Raw genomic sequence first — 20999 nt, forward strand, 5'->3', positions numbered from 1 at the left:
GATCAGATCAGCCATGATCCTACAGAATGGCGGTGCAGGCTTGAGGGAACGAATCGACTGCTCCTGCTCCTATTTCTTATGTTGTTATGTTTTTATAAGGGCAGCCGGTGCATGGGAACACCATCACCTCCAAATTGCCCTCTAAGTTACACACAATCCCGACGTGAAAATATATCACCATAACTTCATCATCGCTAGGTCAAAATCCTGGAAGTCCCTCCCTAACAGTACTATTGGAGTACCTTCACCACATTGACTGCAGTGGGCCAAGAGGGCTTCTCACTAACACCTTCTCAAATGGAATTAGGGATGGGCAATTAATGCTGGCCTTGCCAGCGATGCACAAATCCTAGGAACGAATTAAATTAAATTAAAATAGTCACGACTGGATGTGGCAGGATTTCAGAGAATTGTTCTGATCCGTTGGGTGTTGGATTGCTTAGCTCTGTATACACATGCTGTTTCCATAGTTTAGCATATGTGTAGTCCTGTGTTGTAGCTTCATGAGGTTGGCACCTCATTTTTAGGTATGCCTGGTGCTGCTCATCACATGCACTTCTACACACCTCATTGAACCAGGGTTGGTCCTGTGTCTTGATGCTAATAGTAAAGGGAGGGATATGCTGGTCCATAAGGTTATAGGTTGTGGTGGAACAAAATTCCAAAACTGAGGCCCGCTGTGCCGGCTGTGGTGGACATAAATGATCCCATGGCACTATTGGAAGTACAGCAGGGTGGTGAGGTTCACCCCGGTGTCCTGCAGCAAATATTTATCCGTAAATCAGCATCACTAAAACAGATTATTCTCGATTATATCATTGCTAGTTGCGGGAGCTTGATGTGCACAAATTGGCTGCTGCTGTTTTTCCTATATTACAACAGTGACTACAACTTCACTGGTTGTAAAGCGTTTTGAGACGTCCTGTTGAAAAGCGCTGTAGAAATCCGAGTCTTTCTTTTACAGCCTTCGAAGTCAACTGACAAAGACCAGAAGTCAACATAAATTGAATGTAACAACAAAAGAAGTGGAACAAAGCCAGTTACCGCAGTTCGTTAGAGCGTGGTGCTAATACCGCCAAGGTTGTGGAATCGATGCCCGTACCGGACATTTATTTTTTGCTGGCCTGGGTAGTTTTTTAATGTTGTTATTTGCAGAAAAGTTTAGAACTGCAATACTTTGAAGCTAAGCTGCAAAACCTTAGTTCTGCCGAGAGCTCAAGGACCTGCAAGGTTGAAGCTGTGTTTCTCTGTCTGCAGATATCACCTGACCTGCACACTACTTCTAGTGGCGCGTGGATCCGAGGCTGCTCCTGATGTTATCAGAAGATTGTAGGGTCGACTCCTGCTGCGGTCGTTTTACAAACTTTTTAAATTGTGTTCAACTTTAGAAAACCAAATTGCGTTTCCACTCATTAGCTGAAGGGAATTTCCTTCCAAACACTGCAGGGCTCTTTATTAATTAGTATTTTGACGCTGTTCTGTGTGTGTATTGCTCACTAGTTCCCAACAAATCCACAATATCTAATTCATGCCGATAAATTATTAGTGTTTCAATTAGAACAACAGCTTTGCGCTAATCAGTGTAATAAATTGCAGAGGAGGGAATTCTGATCAGTTTCGGGGCCAGTGTTCTCCACAGGGAGCCGATTAAATAAAATAAAGAATTTGTGGCAAAGTTGCTGAAAGCAGGTTTCGAACCAAGATTTTGAGCCAGTGAAAATGAAGGATCAGCAATATACTTCTAAGGCAGGATGGTCTGCGACTTGCAGGGGAACTTGGAGGTGGGGGCGCTCCCATGCGCCTGCTGCCCTTCTCCTTCTGGAGAAAAAGTTTGCATATTTGGCAGGTGCTGCCGAAGATGCCTTTGTGAGTTGCTGCAGTGAATCTTGTCGATGGTACGTACTGCAGCCAAGGTACACCGCTGGTGGAGGGAGTGATTGTTTAAGGTGGTTGATGGGGTACCAATCAAGCGGGCTGCTTTGTGCTGGATGGTGACTAGCTTCTTGCGTATTGTTGGTGCAACGCTCATCCAGGCAAGTGGAGAGTATTCCATCACACTCCTTATTTGTGCCTTGTAGATGGCAGAAAGTCTTTGGAGAATCAGGAGATGAGACACCCGCCGCAGAATATCTAGCCTCTCACCTTCTCTTGTTGTCACAGTATTTATGGGGTTGGTCCCGTTATGTTTCTGGTCACTGGTAACACCCCAGGATGTTGATGGTCGGGGATTCGGCGATGGTAATGTCGTTGAATGTTAAGGGGAGGTGGTTAGACTCTCGTTTGTTCGAAATAGTCATTGCCGGGCACTTCTGTGGAACGAATGTTACCTGCCACTTATCAGCACAAGCCTGAATGTTGTCCAGGTTTTTTGTATACGGGCATGGATTGCTTCATTATCTGAGGAGTTCTTAATGGCACTGAACACTGCAATCATCAGCGAATATCCCCACGTTTGACCTTATGCTGGAGGGAAGGTCATTGATGAAGCAGCTGAAGATGGTTCGACCAAGGACACTGCCCTGAGTAAATCCTGCAGCGATGTCCTGGGGCTGTGATGACTGACCTTCAGTCACCACAACCATCTTCCTTTGTGCTAGGTAAGACTCCAACCAATGGAGAGTTTCCACCCCACCCCCCGATTCCCATTGACTTCAGATTTACTCGGGCTCCTTGATACCACACTCAGTCAAATGCTGCCCTGATGCCAAGGGCAGTCACTTGCACTTCTCCTCTGGAATTCAGCTCCTTATTTCATGTTTGGACCAAGGCTGTAATGAAGTCGGGAACCGAGAGGTTTTGCCAGAACCCAAGCTGGGCATCCATTAGCAGGTTATTGGTGAGTAAGTGCCACTTGATAGCACTATCGATGACAACTTCCATCACTTTGCTGATGATTGAGCGTAGATTGATGGGGCGGTATTTGGCTGGATTGGATTTGTCCTGCTTCTTGTGGGCAGGAAATACCTGGGCACTCTTCCACATTGTTGGTTCGATGCCAGTGTTGTAGCCTCACTAGAACCGCTTGGCTAGATGTGCAACAAGTTCTGGATCACAAGTCTCCAGCATGATAGCCGGGATGTTGTCAGGGCCCATAGCCTTTGCTGTCGACAGTGTGCTCAGCCGTTTTTGATATCACGTGGCGTGAATCGAATTGGCTGAAGTCTGGCTTCTGTGGTGTTGGGGACCTTTGAAGGAGGCTGATATGGATCAGGACAGGTGATCCTCCCAGATTCATTTTTATTATTTAGTTTTATAGCGGTTTGTTACAACTGAGTGGCATGCTAGGCCAGTTCAGAGGGCAGTTCAGAGTCAACCACATTGCTGTGGGTCTGGAGTCACTCATCGGCCAGACCAGGTAAGGACGGCAGATTTCTTTCCCTGAAAGACATTAGTGAACCAGATGGGTTTTTACGACAATCCGATAGTTTCATGGTTACCATTACTGATCCTGGCGTTTTTTTGGTGAGTTGCAGTACAGAAGGAGGAGCATCGTGTGGAGACCAGTTCGTGCAAATGGACTGTTTCTGTGGTGCAGACTCTATGATAATATGTAACACCCGTTTTAAACAGACATAGAATGATCTGAGTCTGACAGAAGATCCCTTTTAAATAGACACAGAATGATCCGGGACTGAAAGCAGAACCATTTTACACAGGCATCTAAAGCTGCCTGACTGGCAGAGTGCTTCCAGCATTTTATCTGTTTATATTTCAGATTTGCAACATCAACAATATTTTGCTTTTGTAATACAAGTGCCTTTAGTTGGCTCTGTGGCGCAATGGAAGTGCATTGAACTTATAATTACTATGTGACTAGATGAAGTCATTCAAAGGCTAGTGGGTTCGAATCCCAGCAGAGTTGAATTTTGGGTCAGGGTTCTGTGGTTCCTCCACTGACGGTGCATTTGGCAGTAATTCAGTGAAGGGAAACTCCCCCCCCTAACACTTCCTTTACACAAGTGGCTCCAGTCCCACCCCACTTTCCCTCTGAGTCCTCTCAACCCCTGAATCTGTTACACAGGAACAGGAGGATTCAGTTGAACCCCTCGAGTCTGTTACACAGCAGCAGAAGGAGGCCATTCAGTCCAATGGCTCTTTTACATAGAAAAAGGAGAAGGCCATTCAGTCCTATGGCCCTTTAACTTAGGAACAGGAGGAGGCCTTTCAGTCCCATGGCCCTCTTACATAGGAACAGGAGGAGGCCATTCTTTCGCATGATCCTTTGACATAGGATCAGGAGGAGGCCATTCAGGTCCATGACACATTAATAAAGGAGCAGAGGCATGCCATTCAGTCCCAAGGCCCTTTTACACAGGGACAGGCGGAGGCCATTTAATCCCATGACACTTTTACATAGGAAAAGAATGCCATTCTGTCCCATGAGCCTTTCGCACAGGAACAGGAGGAGGCCATTCGGCCCCTGTAGCCTGTTATACAGGAATAGGAGGAGGCCATTCAGCCCCTCGAGCCTGTTACACAGGGACAAGAGGAGGCCTTTAACGCCTCGAGCCTGTTGCATTGGACTCGAGGAAGCCATTCAGCGATACAAGATCTGTATAAGAACAGTAGCAATCCATTCAGCCCCTTGAACCTGTTACAGAGGATGACAAGGAGATAATTCAGAGCCACGATCCAGTTATACAGGAACAGGAGAAGGCAATTCATTCCAACAAGTCTGTTATACAGCAACAGGAGGAGACAATTCAGACCCACGAGCCTGTTTCACATGAACAGGAGGAGGCCAATCAGCCCCTCAATCCTGTTATACATGAAAAGGAGGAGGCCATTCAGCCCCTCGATCCTGTTATGCATGCACAAGAGGAGGCCATACAGCCACTCGAGCCAGTTACATAAGAACAGGAGGAGGCCATTCAACCCCTCAAGCCTGTTACAATGGAACTGGAGGAGGCTATTCAGTTCTTCGAGTCTGTTATTCAGGAAGAGGAGGAGGACATTCATCCCCTTGAGCCTTTTACACAGGAACAGGAGGTGACCATTCAGCCACTCGGGTCTGTTATACAGGAAAAGGAGAAGTCCATTCAACCACTCAAGCCTGTTACACAGTAACAGGATGAGGCGATTCAGCCACTAATGCCTGTTACACAGTGTCAGGAGGAGACCATTCACCCACTCGAGTCGGTTATCCAGGAACAGGAGGAGGCCATTCAGCCCCTCAAGCATGTTACGCAGGAACAGGAGGAGGCCATTGAGCCACTCGAGTCTGTTATATAGGAAGAGGAGGAGGCGGTGAAAAATCCTCTCCGTCACAGAATTAAACCCCAGTCTCCAGCGTGAGAGGCAATGATACTCACCACTATACTAAGAAAGAAGTGAGCGATGCAATGTCCGTCAGTGCTAGAATTGACCGAGGGACAAAGAGGCAGAAGGGAGAGAAAGAAGAATAAGAACAGAAGAAATAGGAGCAGGAGTGGGCCATTCGGCCCCTCGAGCCTGCCACGTCATTGAATATGATCATGGCTGATCAGATCATCCACTCTACGCCAGATTCCCGCCAACTCCCCATAAACCTTGACTCCCCTGTAGCTCAAATATATGTCTATCTCTGCCAGACCTACAGAGCGAGAGCCTCAGTTTGACGTCTTACAGAGTGGCCCGAGGGATAAGGGACTTCAGTTATGTTGATAGTGTGGAGAACTGGGATTGCTTTCCTCAGAAGGTTAAGAGGAAATTTAATAGAGGTTTGCAAGATTACTAGGGGATTTGGTAGAGGAAATGAGGAGAAACGCTTTCCAGTGGCAGGAGGGTCGGTAACCAGAGATCACCGATTGGAGATAACCGGCAAAAGAACCAGCATGAGGAGAATTGTCTTACGCAGCAAGGGGTAAGGACTAATGAATGTCTTAATGCTCAGGATAAGTTATCACGGCGCAGGTACACTCTCATTCCAGTCTTGCACACGTTGCTAATGTGGCATTTTACACACTGGCAATGAGTTGATTGATAGCCGTGCTGTGATCAGCTAAGTTTGTTCGGGAGATGCAGTCGGCAACAAAATACATGGATGACAGATAACAACCATGACGGTTCTGACACTGTGAGGTACAGTTAAATGTGTGCTAGTAAACATTTAAAGTATCTTGTTCCCAATGTCATTTCCTGCAAACATTGAAACAACAGGCTTTTCACAGAAGGCAATGAAGTGTATAACATAACATTCCATAAGAACTCGGAGCAGGAGTAGACCATACGGCCTCTCGGGCCTGCTCCACCATTCAATAGGATAATGGCTGATCCGAACCTTGACTCGCGTACAATTCCCTGCCCGCTCCCCATAACCCCTAATTCCCTTATCAGATAGGAAACTGTTTATCTCCTTTTTAAATGTATTTAATGTCGCAGCATCCACAGCTCTCTGAGGTAGCAAACGCCATAGATTTACTACCCTCTGAGTGAAGAATTGTCTCCTCATCTCAGTTTTGTAATGGCAGCCCCTTATTCTAAGACTAGCTGGAGTGCCCGGCGGTGCCGAGGCTTTTTCGAGGACATGTTGTTGGAAGAGAGAGAGAGAGAGCGACTGGGGGGGGGGAAGAGAGCGAGTGACTGTGGGGGGGGAAGAGAGCAAGGGAGAGAGGGGGGGAAGAGAGCGAGGGAGAGAGGGTGGAGTGAGGGAGAGAGGGGGCGAGGGAGAGGGGGGCGCGGGAGTGGGGGGCGAGGGAGAGGGGGGTGAGGGAGAGGGGGGCGAGGGAGAGCGGGGGCAAGGGAGAGGGGGGGCGAGGGAGAGGGTGAGGGCGAGGGAGGGGGGTCGAGGGAGAGGGGGGCGAGGGAGGGGGGCGAGGGGGGGAGGGAGAGGGGGGTGAGGGAGAGGGGGCGGGGCGAGGGAGAGGGGGCGAGGGAGAGGGTGAGGGAGAGGGGGGCAAGGGAGAGGGGGGGCGCGAGGGAGTGGGGGGGCGCCGGGGGGGGAGAGAGAGAGAGAGAGAGAGAGAGAGAGAGAAGGGGGGAGAGAGTGAGAAGGGGGAGGAGGTGGAGGAAGGAGAATGGGAGGAGGGGAGGAGTGTTTTGAGGGGGTCAGCGAAAGACCCAAAAAATTTTTTTTTCAAAAACGGGTGTTAAGAAGATGGGAGGCTATCTTGAAAGGTTTTTAATGTTTTTAAAAAGCTGCCATGGAGAAGGAACGCGCAGTCTGTGAAACCAACAGAATTTTTTTTTTTTTTTTTTTAATCTGCTATGGAGAAGGAACCCAACAGAATTTTTTTTTTTTTAGAGCTGCCACGGAGAAGGAACGCGCAGTCTGAAACGAACAGAATTTTTAAAGTTTTTTTTTAAAAAGCTGCCACGGAGAAGGAACGCGCAGTCTGTGAAACCAACAGAATTTTTTTTTTTTTTTTTATAAACGGGTGTAAGAAGATGGGAGGCCATCTTGAAAGTTTTTTAGTGTTTTTAAAAAGCTGCCATGGAGAAGGAACGCGCAGTCTGTGAAACCAACAGAAATTTTTAATTTTTTTTTTTAAAAAGCTGCCACGGAGAAGGAACGCGCATTCTTGCTGAAAACACCAAAAGTTATTTTTTTTAAAACGACTGTTAATAAGATGGGACACCATCTTCATTGTGTTTAAACGTTTTAGACATTGTGTTTTTACGTTTTACACATTAAAAAAAAAAATCGCTCCTAACAAAGCAACAGAAATTTCACTCACTTCTTAATCCTGCAAGTGACTCACGTGTACTCAGGCCAGTGTCCGTCTCTTTGTTGATGAAAGAAGGCTAAGCTAATGTATTTATAGTCTATGAAGGATTAGGCCCCACCCAGACAATAAACACACAGAAGGTGAGAATAAAGATGGCGGCCACTCACCTCAGTTCAGAACGATAAGGCCCACCACAGTAGCACTGATTGGTCGATTGTCATGTCACCGAAGCATAGGATTGGTCAATCGCCCTGTCATTCGACTCTAGGAGGGCCCGGCTTCACATGCGACGAACCCGCCCCCGCCACGCATTGATTGGCCGACCATCGGGTTGGTCACTCTATGGTAATGAGTGGATAATGAGCGGAATGTTGAATGTTTTTCGGATACCGCGGGCACAATTTTTGTCCGGCCGAAACGTAAATATGCTTACCATCGTTTTGGAACGGTGAGCTTTCTTTTGACGTAACACACGCATAGGTACGCTCTGTAACTTTCGAGCGCATAGCCGGACAGACGCACACCCGAGGACAGACAGATGGACAGACAGAATGACAGACAGAAGTACGGACAGAACGACAGACAGAAGGACAGACAGACAGAAAGAACGATCCGTTTATATATATAGATGATGCACCCTAGTTCTATTCTCACCCATCAGCGGAAACATCCTCCCCACATCCACCCGATCAAGCTACCTTTCAATCTTATATGTTTCGATAAGATCGCCACTCATTCTTCTGCATTCCAATGAGTAGATGCCCAACCGACTCAACCTTTCCTCATAAGTCAACCCACTCATCTCCGGAATCAACCAAGTGAACCTTCTCTGAACTGCATTGAGAGCAAGTATATCTTTTCTTAAATATGGAAACCAAAACTGTACGCAATATTCCAGGTGTGGCCTCACCAGTACCCTGAATAACTGAAGCAAGACTTCGCTGCTTTTATACTCCATCCCCCTTGCAATAAAAGCCAAGATTCCATTGGCCTTCCTGATCACCTGCTGTACCTGCATACCAACATTCTCTGTTTCCTGTGCCAGGACCCCCAGATCCCTTTGTACTGTAGCACTTTACAGTTGCTCTCCATTTAGATAATAACCTCCTCTTTGATTTTTTTCTGCCAAAGTGCATAACTTCACAATTTCCAACATTATATTCCATCTGGCAAATGTCTGCCCACTTACTTAGCCTGTCTATGTCCTTTTTGCAGGATTTTTATGTCCTCCTCACTCACTGCCTGCCCTCGCATCTTTGTATCATTGGCAAACTTGGATATGTTGCAACTGGTCCCCTCCTCCAAATCGTTAATATAGATTGTAAAGAGTTGTGGTCCCAGGACTGATCCCCGCGAAACACCACTAGTTACTGATTGCCAACCTGAGAATGAAACATTTTCCCAACTCTCTGTTTTCTGTTAGATAGCCAATATTCGACCCATGCAGGAGAAAACCTCAAATCCCGTGGTATTTTATCATGTGCAGTAACCTTTTGTGTGGCACCTTGTCAAATGCCTTTTGGAATTCCAAATACACCACAACCACTGGTTCCCCTTTATCCACACTGTTTGTTACACCTGAAAGAATTCAAGCAAATTTGTCAAACATGACTTCCCCTTCATGAAACCATGCTGACTCTGTCCGATTAAATTATGCTTATCCAAATGTCCTGTTACTGCTTCCTTAATAATGGACTCCAACATTTTACCAACCACAGATGTTAGGCTAACTGCTCTATACTTTCCAGCCTTATGTCTGCCTCCCTTTTAAATAAGGGCTTTACATTAGCAGTTTTCCAATCTGCTGGGACCTTTCCTGAATCCAGGGAGTTTTGGATATTACCACCAATGCATCCGCAATCCCTACCACTGCTTCTCTAAAGACCCGAGGATGTAAACCATCATGTCCAGGGGATTTGACCGCCTTAAGTCCTATTATCTTACCGAGTACCATCTCCTTAGTGACTTTAATCGTGTTTAGCTCCTCCACCCCTATAGCCCCCTGTTTGTCCAGTGTTGGGATAGTTTTAGTTTCCTCTACTGTAACAATTGATACAAAATATTTGATCAGCGTTTCTGCCATCTCCATGTTCCCCAGCAGTAATTTCCCGGTCTTGTCCTCTAAGGGACCAACATTCACTTTAGCCACACTTTTTCTTTTTATATAACTGTAGAAACACTTGTAATCTATTATTTGTTAGTTTACTTTCATAATTTATCTTCCCTTTCTTAATTAATCTTTTAGTTATTCTTTGCTGGCTTTTAAATGCTTCCCAATCTTCTCTCCTCCCAGGAGATTTGGCTACTTTATATGCCCTTGTTTACAGTCGGATACTATCCTTTATTCCTTTCCTTAGCCATGGATGGCTGTCTTTTCTTTTATGCCCCTTTTTCCTCAATGGAATATATTTTTCTTGAAAGTTGTGTAATATCTCCTTGAATGTACACCACTGCTCACGTACCGTCTTACACCTTAATCTATCTTCCCAGTCCACTTTAGTCAACTCTGCTTTCATACCTTCATAATCTCCTTTACTTAAGCACAGTACGCTGGTTTGAGCTCCAAATGTCTCACCCTCCAACTGAATTTGGAATTAAACCATGTTATGGTCAGTCATTCCAAGGGGATCCTTTACTAGGACACTTTTTATTAATCCTGTCTCATTACACAAGACCAGATCTAAGATTGCCTGTCCCCTGGTTGGTTCAGTAACATACTGCTCAAGGAACCCGTCCCTAATACACTCTATGAAATCTTCCTCAAGGGTGCGCTGCCCAATTTCACTTGTCCAATCATTATGAAAGTTAAAATCTCCCATGATTATAGCTGTTCCGTTATTACAAGCCCAAACTATTTCCTGATTTATACTCCGACCAATAGAGTTCCCACTATTAGGAGGCCTATAGACTACGCCCACTAGTGACTTTTTCCCCTTATTATTCCTTATCTCCACCCAAACCGTTCCACTATCCTGAACATTTGACCGAATATAATTTCTCACAATTGCAGTGATTCCATCTTTATTAACACAGCCACCCAACCTCCCTTTCCTTCCTGTCTGTCCTTCCTAAAAGTCAAGTGCCCCTGGATGTTTAGTTCCCAGTCCTGGTCACCCTGCAGCCATGTCTCCGTAATGGCCAGCAGAACATACCCATGTGTAATTATTTGTACCGTCAACTCGTCTATTTTATTACGAATGCTGCATGCATTCAGATAAAGAACGTTTAAATATGCTTTGTGACAATTAATTCCTGCTTTTATCCCCTTTACTACTTTACCTTTATTTTTATATATTCTGTCCCTTCCTGACACGATCTGGTTTTTAATTCCCCCACTGCTACCTTGGTTTTTAATTCCCCCACTGCTACCTTGCTCTATTGCCTTCTCCGTTGACATTTTTATTTTTCACTCTCTTGAAACCTCCCTCCCCCCACTAATTATTTTAAAGCCCTCTCTACAGCCCTAGTTTTTCGATTCGCCAGGATTCTAGTCCCAGCACTGGACAAGTGAAGTCCTTCACAACGGAAAAGCTCTCTCCTGTCCCAGTACTGGTGCCAGTGTCCTAAGAAGCAAAACCCATTTCTCCCACACCAGTCTTGTAGCCACGCATTTAACTCTCTGATTTTATTTACCCAAGCCAAATTTGCTCGTGGCTCAGGTAGTAATCCAGAGATTATTACCCTTCTGGTTCTGCTTTTTAATTTGGCACCTAGCTGCTCATACTCCCTCAGAAGAACCTCTTTCCTTGTCCTATTTATGTTGTTTGTACCAACATGGACCACGACAACTGGATTCTCCCCCTCCCACTCCAAGTTTCTCTCCAGCCTAGAGGAGATGTCCTTAACCGTGGCACTGGGCAGGCAACACAGCCTTTTGGACTCTCACTCTCGGCTGCAAAGAACCCTATCTATCCTCCTAATGATGCTACCCCCTACCACTACAACATTTCTATTTACTCCCCCAACTTGAATGGCCCCTCGTTCCACGGTGCTGTGGCCAGGTTGCTAATCATCCCTGCAGTCCCCGTTCCCGTCCTCACAGGGAGTAAAAGCCTCGAACCTGTTGGACAAGAGCAAGGACTGTGGCTCGTCCAGCACTACCTCCTGCTTCCCCGTCCCTGCCTCAATAATATTCACACCATCCTGCCCTGACCACGGACTACATCTGAATTGGTGTGACTACTTCCAGAAACAGAGAGTCCACGTAACTCTCCCCCTCCCTGATGTGTCGCAGTGTTTGAAGCTCGGTGTCCAGCTCATCAACACGGAGCCAGAGTTCCTCGAGCAGCCAGCACTTACTGCAAATGTGATCACTGTGAACATCAATGCTGTCCACCAGCTCCCACATATTGCAGCAGTAACACATGACCTGCTCTCCCATTCTATGTAATGAATTACATTTATTAATATTATTTTTAAATACCCTCTGCCCCGATTCTAGATGATGAATATCGCACCTCTATTTAATTGAACTTATCAACTTATAAAGGTTTCAAAGGGAAGGAAAAGTACTCACGAACCAGCCAATCACCTACCAGCTTTTCTGTGATGTCACTTTTGAATTCTGACGTCCCCTTGGTATGTTGCCTTTGGAGCCTTTTTAGGCTGCTTCGCCTCGCTGCTCTGACTCGACTCAACACCCACTGTTGCTACCGGCAGCCTCGACTGGGCCTCGCCTCGCTGCTCCGCCTCCACGATGTCTGCTAATCCTGAGACTGGCAGGAAAACAAGGCCAGAAACAAAACAGAAACAGCACCTCACACCCCAATTACCCTAACTCTCTCACTTACCCAAACTCTCACAGCACGCTCTGCTACTCGCACTGATCTTTTTATACTGTTTGTTTGTAACCAATTGAATCACCCCTGCTGATTGGTTAGGGAACTGGTTTTTACTGCCTGCCAATTAACTCTGACTGCACTGTTACCTTGCATTACTCTTCTTCAATCAACAGAATCTCAAATATTTAACTTTTCCCCTTTACTTAAACTGTTTAAGTAATCTTATCAAGATACTACTGGCAAATGCCATTAACAATTTGCACCACTCCAAATGATTCAAAGAGAAATAACCATTAAAGAACTATGTCATTTACCCAAACTTTCACAGCACTCTCTGCTAATCGCACTCATTTTGTACCTCTGTACCGAATGATGCGCTGCTGATTGTTGAGGCAACAGCAGCGGTGTGGAAAGTTGAAAGGTTCAGAGGTGCACGCAATTTTTCTCGTGGCTGCTTTGAATGCTGCTATTACAAACAGCCGAAAAATGCACTGTTCTCTGACTGCGAATGGAACCCATGCCGCGGTGGTTTAAGCGCCGAATCCTAACCACAAGACCAGGAAGCGTCCTGCCAGCAAGCAGAACAATGCAGTCTTTCCTCCTTGCTGCTTTGAAATTCAGGTCACATTCATGCTAGGCAAACTTTTCGTACACGATGACATTTTTTAGGCGAGATCACAAAGGACATGTTCACGAAACCACAGCATCAAGTGCGGGGAGGCGTCCACCTGAAATCTATTTGCTTCTGTGCTTTTCTCAGAGACACACAGTCAGAGAAAACCCTTCGGGATATTGAATAATCAGGACTAAAATATCAAGGACAAAATAGAGGAAATAGTAATGCAGTGCTTGAGGCAAAGACTCAAACACATACACGAACACAGATGTGTGCCCACTTTGTGTGGGTATGTCTCAGATATCCTTATGGTTCATGGAGGCTTGCAGCATAGTGTGAGGCCATTCGGCCAATCGTGCCAGTGCTGTCTCCTTGAAAGAGCAGACGTGCTTTCTTCCGCTGTTATCGACATTTCCCTGTCCTCTCTCCTTCCGCAGTGCCCCGCACAAAAGACAAACAGAAAGAAAACACGAACGAGGAATTGATGCAGGATGTTGTTATACAGTTCTCCACCGTTTAAAATTATTTTAGGTTCATTTTTATTCTGTTATTCTTTTCGAAGGAGCACTTTAATGTGCTGCCCAAAGGTTTAAAATTGGGATCGAGCCAGTTACACAGCAACAGGATGCCATTCAGCCCCTCAAACCAGTTGCACAGGAACAGGAGCAGAACATTCATAACCTTGACCCAGTTGCACAGGTACAGCTAATATATTATTAATGCTTCATGTGATGTGTTTGCTATGATATAAATTGTTAAAAAATTACGCTGCATTGACCAAGATTCGAACCCAGGTTCTGCTACGCTGGCAGATGAGAATTCTACCCCTGCACCACCAATGCACACAGGATCAGCTGACTCAATTTTCTGGTAGCTACAATTTAATTTTGACTTTTGTTAATACAAGCGTTAACATAAAAAGCAAAATGCAGCAGATGCTGGATCTGGAATTGTTGATTAAATGCTGGAACCACTCCGACGGTCCTGGAACATCTGTGGACAGAGAAATACAGTGTTAATCTTTCAGGACCATGAGCTCTCGGCAGAGATAAAATTTTGCGGTTTTGTAGTTCCCGTGTGAGTTTCCATCCAAAGTTGTTAAGCTGCTCAAAAATTAGATAATTAAGAAACTAACCTTCCCCAAAATAATAAATAGGTGCAGGATTGGGCCATTCGGCCCCTCGAGCCTAACTCGCCATTTAATAATTTCATGGCTGATGAGATCTCCAACACAACGCCACTTTGCCACCCGCTCCCCATAAAGCTTGACTCCCCTGTAGCTGAAATATATATCTATCTCCGCCAAACATACAGAGCCCGTTTGACGACTTACAGAGTGGCCCGAGGGATAAGCAACTTCAGTTATGTTGATAGTGTGGCGAAGCTGGGACTGCTTTCCTCTGAAGGCTAAGAGGAAATGTAATAGAGGCTTGCAAAATTACAAGGGGTTTTGATAGATGAAATAAAGGGAAACGCTTTCCAGTGGCAGGAGAGATGGTAAGCAGAGGGAGAATTGTCTTATGTAGCAAGTGTTAAGTCATAATAAATATCTGAATAAGTTATCACGGCCAAGGTATTCTCTCATTCCAGTCTTACACACGATGCTAATTTTTCACACTGGCAATGAGTTGACTGATAGCCGTGCTGTGATCAGCTAAGTTTGTTAGGGAGATGCAGTCGGTAAGATAAAACATGGAAGACGGATAATAACCGTGACTGTTCTGACACAGTTAAATGTGGACATTTAAAGTGTCTTGTTCCCAATGTCATTTCCTGCTGACTTTGAAACAACAGGCAAGGCAGGAAGTGAATGTTGCAGCTCTGTACCGAACGATGCGCTGATGTCGGTTGAGGCAACAGCAGCGGTGTGAAAGGTTGATGAGGTGCAAGCAGAACATTCATACTCTTGATCCAGTTGCACAGGTACAGCAAATATATTATTTAAGCTCATGTGATGTGTTTGCGATGAAATGAATTGTTAAAAGTATTAACCTGCATTGGCTGGGAATCGAACCCGGGTCTCTAGCGTGGCAGGCGAAAATTCTATCGATGAACCACCAATTCACACCAAGTTAACACATCCCTTTTTCTGGTAGCTACAATTTATGTCTGACTTTTCTTAATACAAGCGGGGACACTGCGTTAACATATAAAGCAAAATGCAGCAGATATTGCATCTGGAATTGTTGATTAAATGCTGGAAACACTTCGAAGCTCCTGGAAGATCTGTGGACAGAGATACACAGGGTTAACCTCTCTGGTGCATGAGCTCTCGGCAGAGCTAAGATTTTGCACTTTTCTAGGTCCCGTGGGAGTTTCCTTCCAACGTTGCTTAGCTGCTCAAAAATTACATAATTAAGAAACAAACCTTCTCCAAAAGAATAAATAGGAGCAGGATTGTGCCATTCGGCCCCTCGAGCCCCGCCATTTAATAAGTTCGTGGCTGATGAGATCTTCGACACAACGGAACTTTGCCGCCCGTTCCCCATAACCCTTAACACCCCTGTAGCTGAAATATATGTCTATCAGACATACAGAACCCGTTTGACGTCTTACAGTGTGGCCCGAGGAACAAGCGACTTCAGTTATGTTGATAGTGTGGAGAAGCTGGGATTGCTTTCCTCTGGAGGCTAAGAGGAAATTTAACAGAGGCTTGCCAAATTACAATGGGTATTGATAGAGGAAATAAAGACAAACGCTTTCCAATGGCAGGAGGGATGGTAACCAGAGGTAGAATTGTCTTATGCAGCGAATGTTAAGGCCTCATGAATATCAGGATAAGTTATCACGGCCCAGTTACTCTGTCATTCGAGTCTTGCACACGTTGCTAATGTGTAATTTTTCACACTGGCAATGAGTTGACTGATAGCCGTGCTGTGATCAGCTAGGTTTGTTAGGGAGATGCAGTCGGCAAAATAATACATGGAAGACGGATAATAACCGTGACTGTTCTGACACTGTGAGGAACACATAAATGTGGGCATTTGAAGTGTCTTGCTCCCAACGTCATTTCCTGCTGACTTTGAAACAGCAGGCATTTTTTGAAGGCAAGGAAGCGAATGCTGCACCTCGGTACCGAATGATGCGCTGCTGACTGTTGAGGCAACAGCAGCGGTGTGGAAAATTGAAAGGTTGATGAGGTGCAAGCATTGTTTCGCGCGGGTGCTTTGATTGCTGGCATTTCAAACAGCCAGAAAACGCACTGGTTCCCTGACCGGGAATCGAACCCGGGCCGCGGCGGTGAAAGCGCCGAATCCTATCCACTAGACCACCAGGGAAGCTGTAAAAAGCAGCCTGCCAGCAAGCAGAGCAAGGCAGTCTTTCCTCCTTGCTGCTTTGAAATTCAGGTCACTTTCACGCCAGGCCAACTTTTCGTACAAGATGACATTTTTTAGGCGAGATCACAAAGGACATGTTCAGGAAACCACAGCATCAAGTGCGTGTAGGCGTCCACCTGAAATCTATTTGCTTCTGTGCTTTTCTCAGAGATACACAGTCAGAGAAAAGCCGTCGGGATATTGAATAATCAGCACCAAAATATCAAGGACAATACAGAGGAAACAGTAATGCACTGCTTGAGACAAAGACTCAAACATATGCACGAACACAGATGTGTGCTCACTTTGTGTGAGTATGTCTCAGATATCCATATGATTCATGGAGGCGTGCAGTACAGTGTGAGGCCATTCGGCCAATCGTGCCAGTGCTGTCCACTTGAAAGATCAGACGTGCTTTCTCCCGCTGTTATCTGCATTTCCCTGTCCTCTCTCGTTCCGCAGTGCCCCGCACAAAAGACAAACAGAAGGAGAACACTATGCTAACGAGGAATTGATGCAGGAGGTTTTTATGCAGTTCCTCACCGTTTAAAATTGTTTTAGGTTCAATCTTTCGCTGTTGATCTTTTCCAAGGAGCGCTTTAAGGTGCTGCCAAAACGTTTAAAATTGGGGATGTTAAAATTCCTTCCCGTCGGGGAATTTCACCCCGGTCTCCCGCGTGACAGGCGGGGATACTCACAACGAGACTAACGAGGAAGTGAGCAATGCAATGTCTGTCAGAGTAAGAATCGAGCCTGTTACACAGGAACAGGATGCCATTCAGCCCCTCAAAGCTGTTGCACAGCAACAGGAGCAGAACATTCATACCCTTGATCCACTTGCACAGGTACAGCTAATAAATTATTTATGCTCATGTGATGTGTTTGCTATCAAATGAATTGTTAAAGAAATTAGCCTGCATTGGCCGGGAATCGAACCCGGGTCTCCCGCGTGGCAGGCGAGAATTCTACCCCTGAACCACCAATGCACGCCGACTTAATCGATTCTATTTTCTGGTAGCTACAATTTATTTTTGAAATTTGTTAATACAAGCGGGGACACTGCGTTAACATAAAAAGCAATATGCAGCAGATACTGCATCTGGAATTGTTGATTAAATGCTGGAAACACTTCGAAGGTCCTGGAAGATCTGTGGACAGAGAAACACAGGGTTAACCTCTCAGGTGCATGAGCTCTCGGTAGAGCTAAGATTTTGCACTTTTCTACGTCGCGTGGGAGTTTCCTTCCAACGTTGCTTAGCTGCTCAAAAATTACATAATTAAGAAACTAACCTTCCCCAAAAGAAAAAATAGGAGCACGATTGGGCCATTCGGCCCCTCGAGCCCGCCATTTAAAAAGTTCGTGGCTGATGAGATCTTCGACACAACGCAACTTTGCCGCCCGTTCCCCATAACCTTTGACTCCCCTGTAGCTGAAATATATGTCTATCAGACATACAGAACCCGTTTGACGTCTTACAGTGTAGCCCGAGGGATAGTGTGGAGAAGCTGGGATTGCTTTCCTCTGGAGGCTAAGAGGAAATTTAATAGAGGCTTGCAAAATTACAATGGGTTTTGATAGAGGAAATAAAGACAACCGCTTTCCAATGGCAGGAGGGATGGTAACCAGAGGTGGAATTGTCTTATGCAGCGAATGTTAAGGCCTCATGAATATCAGGATAAGTTATCACGGCCCAGTTACTCTGTCATTCGAGTCTTGCACACGTTGCTAATGTGGCATTTTTCACACTGGCAATGAGTTGACTGATAGCCGTGCTGTGAACAGCTAAGTTTGTTAGGGAGATGCAGTCGGCAAAATAATACATGGAAGACGGATAATAACCGTGACTGTTCTGACACTGCGAGGCAAGGAAGCGAATGCTGCACCTCGGTACCGAATGATGCGCTGCTGACTGTTGAGGCAACAGCAGCGGTGTGGAAAATTGAAAGGTTGATGAGTTGCAAGCATTGTTTCGCGCGGGTGCTTTGATTGCTGGCATTTCAAACAGCCAGAAAACGCACTGGTTCCACTGACCGGGAATCGAACCCGGGCCGCGGCGGTGAAAGCGCCGAAACTTATCCACTAGACCACCAGGGAAGCTGTGAGAAGCGGCCTGCCAGCAAGCAGAACAAGACAGTCTTTCCTCCTTGCTGCTTTGAAATTCAGGTCACTTTCACGCCAGGCAAACTTTTCGTACAAGATGACATTTTTTAGGCGAGATCACAAAGGACATGTTCAGGAAACCACAGCATCAAGTGCGTGTAGGCGTCCACCTGAAATCTATTTGCTTCTGTGCTTTTCTCAGAGATGCACAGTCAGAGAAAAGCCGTCGGGATATTGAATAATCAGCACCAAAATATCAAGGACAATACAGAGGAAACAGTAATGCACTGCTTGAGACAAAGACTCAAACATATGCACGAACACAGATGTGTGCTCACTTTGTGTGAGTATGTCTCAGATATCCATATGATTCATGGAGGCGTGCAGTACAGTGTGAGGCCATTCGGCCAATCGTGCCAGTGCTGTCCACTTGAAAGATCAGACGTGCTTTCTCCCGCTGTTATCTGCATTTCCCTGTCCTCTCTCGTTCCGCAGTGCCCCGCACAAAAGACAAACAGAATGAGAACACTATGCTAACGAGGAATTGATGCAGGAGGTTTTTATGCAGTTCCTCACCGTTTAAAATTGTTTTAGGTTCAATCTTTCGCTGTTGATCTTTTCCAAGGAGCGCTTTAAGGTGCTGCCAAAACGTTTAAAATTGGGGATGTTAAAATTCCTTCCCGTCGGGGAATTTCACCCCGGTCTCCCGCGTGACAGGCGGGGATACTCACAACGAGACTAACGAGGAAGTGAGCAATGCAATGTCTGTCAGAGTAAGAATCGAGCCTGTTACACAGGAACAGGATGCCATTCAGCCCCTCAAAGCTGTTGCACAGGAACAGGAGCAGAACATTCATACCCTTGATCCACTTGCACAGGTACAGCTAATAAATTATTTATGCTCATGTGATGTGTTTGCTATGAAATGAATTGTTAAAAAAATTTGCCTGCATTGGCCGGGAATCGAACCCGGGTCTCCCGCGTGGCAGGCGAGAATTCTACCCCTGAACCACCAATGCACGCCGACTTAATCGATTCTATTTTCTGGTAGCTACAATTTATTTTTGACTTTTGTTAATACAAGCGGGGACACTGCGTTAACATAAAAAGCAATATGCAGCAGATACTGCATCTGGAATTGTTGATTAAATGCTGGAAACACTTCGAAGGTCCTGGAAGATCTGTGGACAGAGAAACACAGGGTTAACCTCTCAGGTGCATGAGCTCTCGGTAGAGCTAAGATTTTGCACTTTTCTACGTCGCGTGGGAGTTTCCTTCCAACGTTGCTTAGCTGCTCAAAAATTACATAATTAAGAAACTAACCTTCCCCAAAAGAAAAAATAGGAGCACGATTGGGCCATTCGGCCCCTCGAGCCCGCCATTTAAAAAGTTCGTGGCTGATGAGATCTTCGACACAACGCAACTTTGCCGCCCGTTCCCCATAACCTTTGACTCCCCTGTAGCTGAAATATATGTCTATCAGACATACAGAACCCGTTTGACGTCTTACAGTGTGGCCCGAGGGATAGTGTGGAGAAGCTGGGATTGCTTTCCTCTGGAGGCTAAGAGGAAATTTAATAGAGGCTTGCAAAATTACAATGGGTTTTGATAGAGGAAATAAAGACAACCGCTTTCCAATGGCAGGAGGGATGGTAACCAGAGGTGGAATTGTCTTATGCAGCGAATGTTAAGGCCTCATGAATATCAGGATAAGTTATCACGGCCCAGTTACTCTGTCATTCGAGTCTTGCACACGTTGCTAATGTGGCATTTTTCACACTGGCAATGAGTTGACTGATAGCCGTGCTGTGAACAGCTAAGTTTGTTAGGGAGATGCAGTCGGCAAAATAATACATGGAAGACGGATAATAACCGTGACTGTTCTGACACTGCGAGGCAAGGAAGCGAATGCTGCACCTCGGTACCGAATGATGCGCTGCTGACTGTTGAGGCAACAGCAGCGGTGTGGAAAATTGAAAGGTTGATGAGGTGCAAGCATTGTTTCGCGCGGGTGCTTTGATTGCTGGCATTTCAAACAGCCAGAAAACGCACTGGTTCCACTGACCGGGAATCGAACCCGGGCCGCGGCGGTGAAAGCGCCGAAACTTATCCACTAGACCACCAGGGAAGCTGTGAGAAGCGGCCTGCCAGCAAGCAGAACAAGACAGTCTTTCCTCCTTGCTGCTTTGAAATTCAGGTCACTTTCACGCCAGGCAAACTTTTCGTACAAGATGACATTTTTTAGGCGAGATCACAAAGGACATGTGCAGGAAACCACAGCATCAAGTGCGTGTAGGCGTCCACCTGAAATCTATTTGCTTCTGTGCTTTTCTCAGAGATGCACAGTCAGAGAAAAGCCGTCGGGATATTGAATAATCAGCACCAAAATATCAAGGACAATACAGAGGAAACAGTAATGCACTGCTTGAGACAAAGACTCAAACATATGCACGAACACAGATGTGTGCTCACTTTGTGTGAGTATGTCTCAGATATCCATATGATTCATGGAGGCGTGCAGTACAGTGTGAGGCCATT

At 45.8% G+C, this 20999-nt stretch overlaps 3 non-coding genes across 3 annotated transcripts; all 3 read right to left on the reverse strand.

Moving 5' to 3' along the window:
- Positions 1-16249: 16249 nt before the first annotated feature.
- Positions 16250-16321, reverse strand: trnae-uuc (transfer RNA glutamic acid (anticodon UUC)). Its single transcript has one exon. It is a non-coding gene; the product is annotated as a tRNA-Glu (tRNA).
- A 954-nt stretch (positions 16322-17275) lies between these two features.
- trnag-gcc (transfer RNA glycine (anticodon GCC)) lies at positions 17276-17346 on the reverse strand. The gene has a single exon. It is a non-coding gene; the product is annotated as a tRNA-Gly (tRNA).
- A 2063-nt stretch (positions 17347-19409) lies between these two features.
- Positions 19410-19480, reverse strand: trnag-gcc (transfer RNA glycine (anticodon GCC)). Its single transcript has one exon. It is a non-coding gene; the product is annotated as a tRNA-Gly (tRNA).
- Between the last annotated feature and the right edge of the window lie 1519 nt (positions 19481-20999).

The sequence above is a fragment of the Somniosus microcephalus genome, unplaced genomic scaffold (assembly GCF_052327205.1).
Source record: "Somniosus microcephalus isolate GS21.2 unplaced genomic scaffold, FLI_Smic_1.0 unresolved_chr8, whole genome shotgun sequence".
NCBI classification, from domain to species: Eukaryota; Metazoa; Chordata; class Chondrichthyes; order Squaliformes; family Somniosidae; genus Somniosus; species Somniosus microcephalus.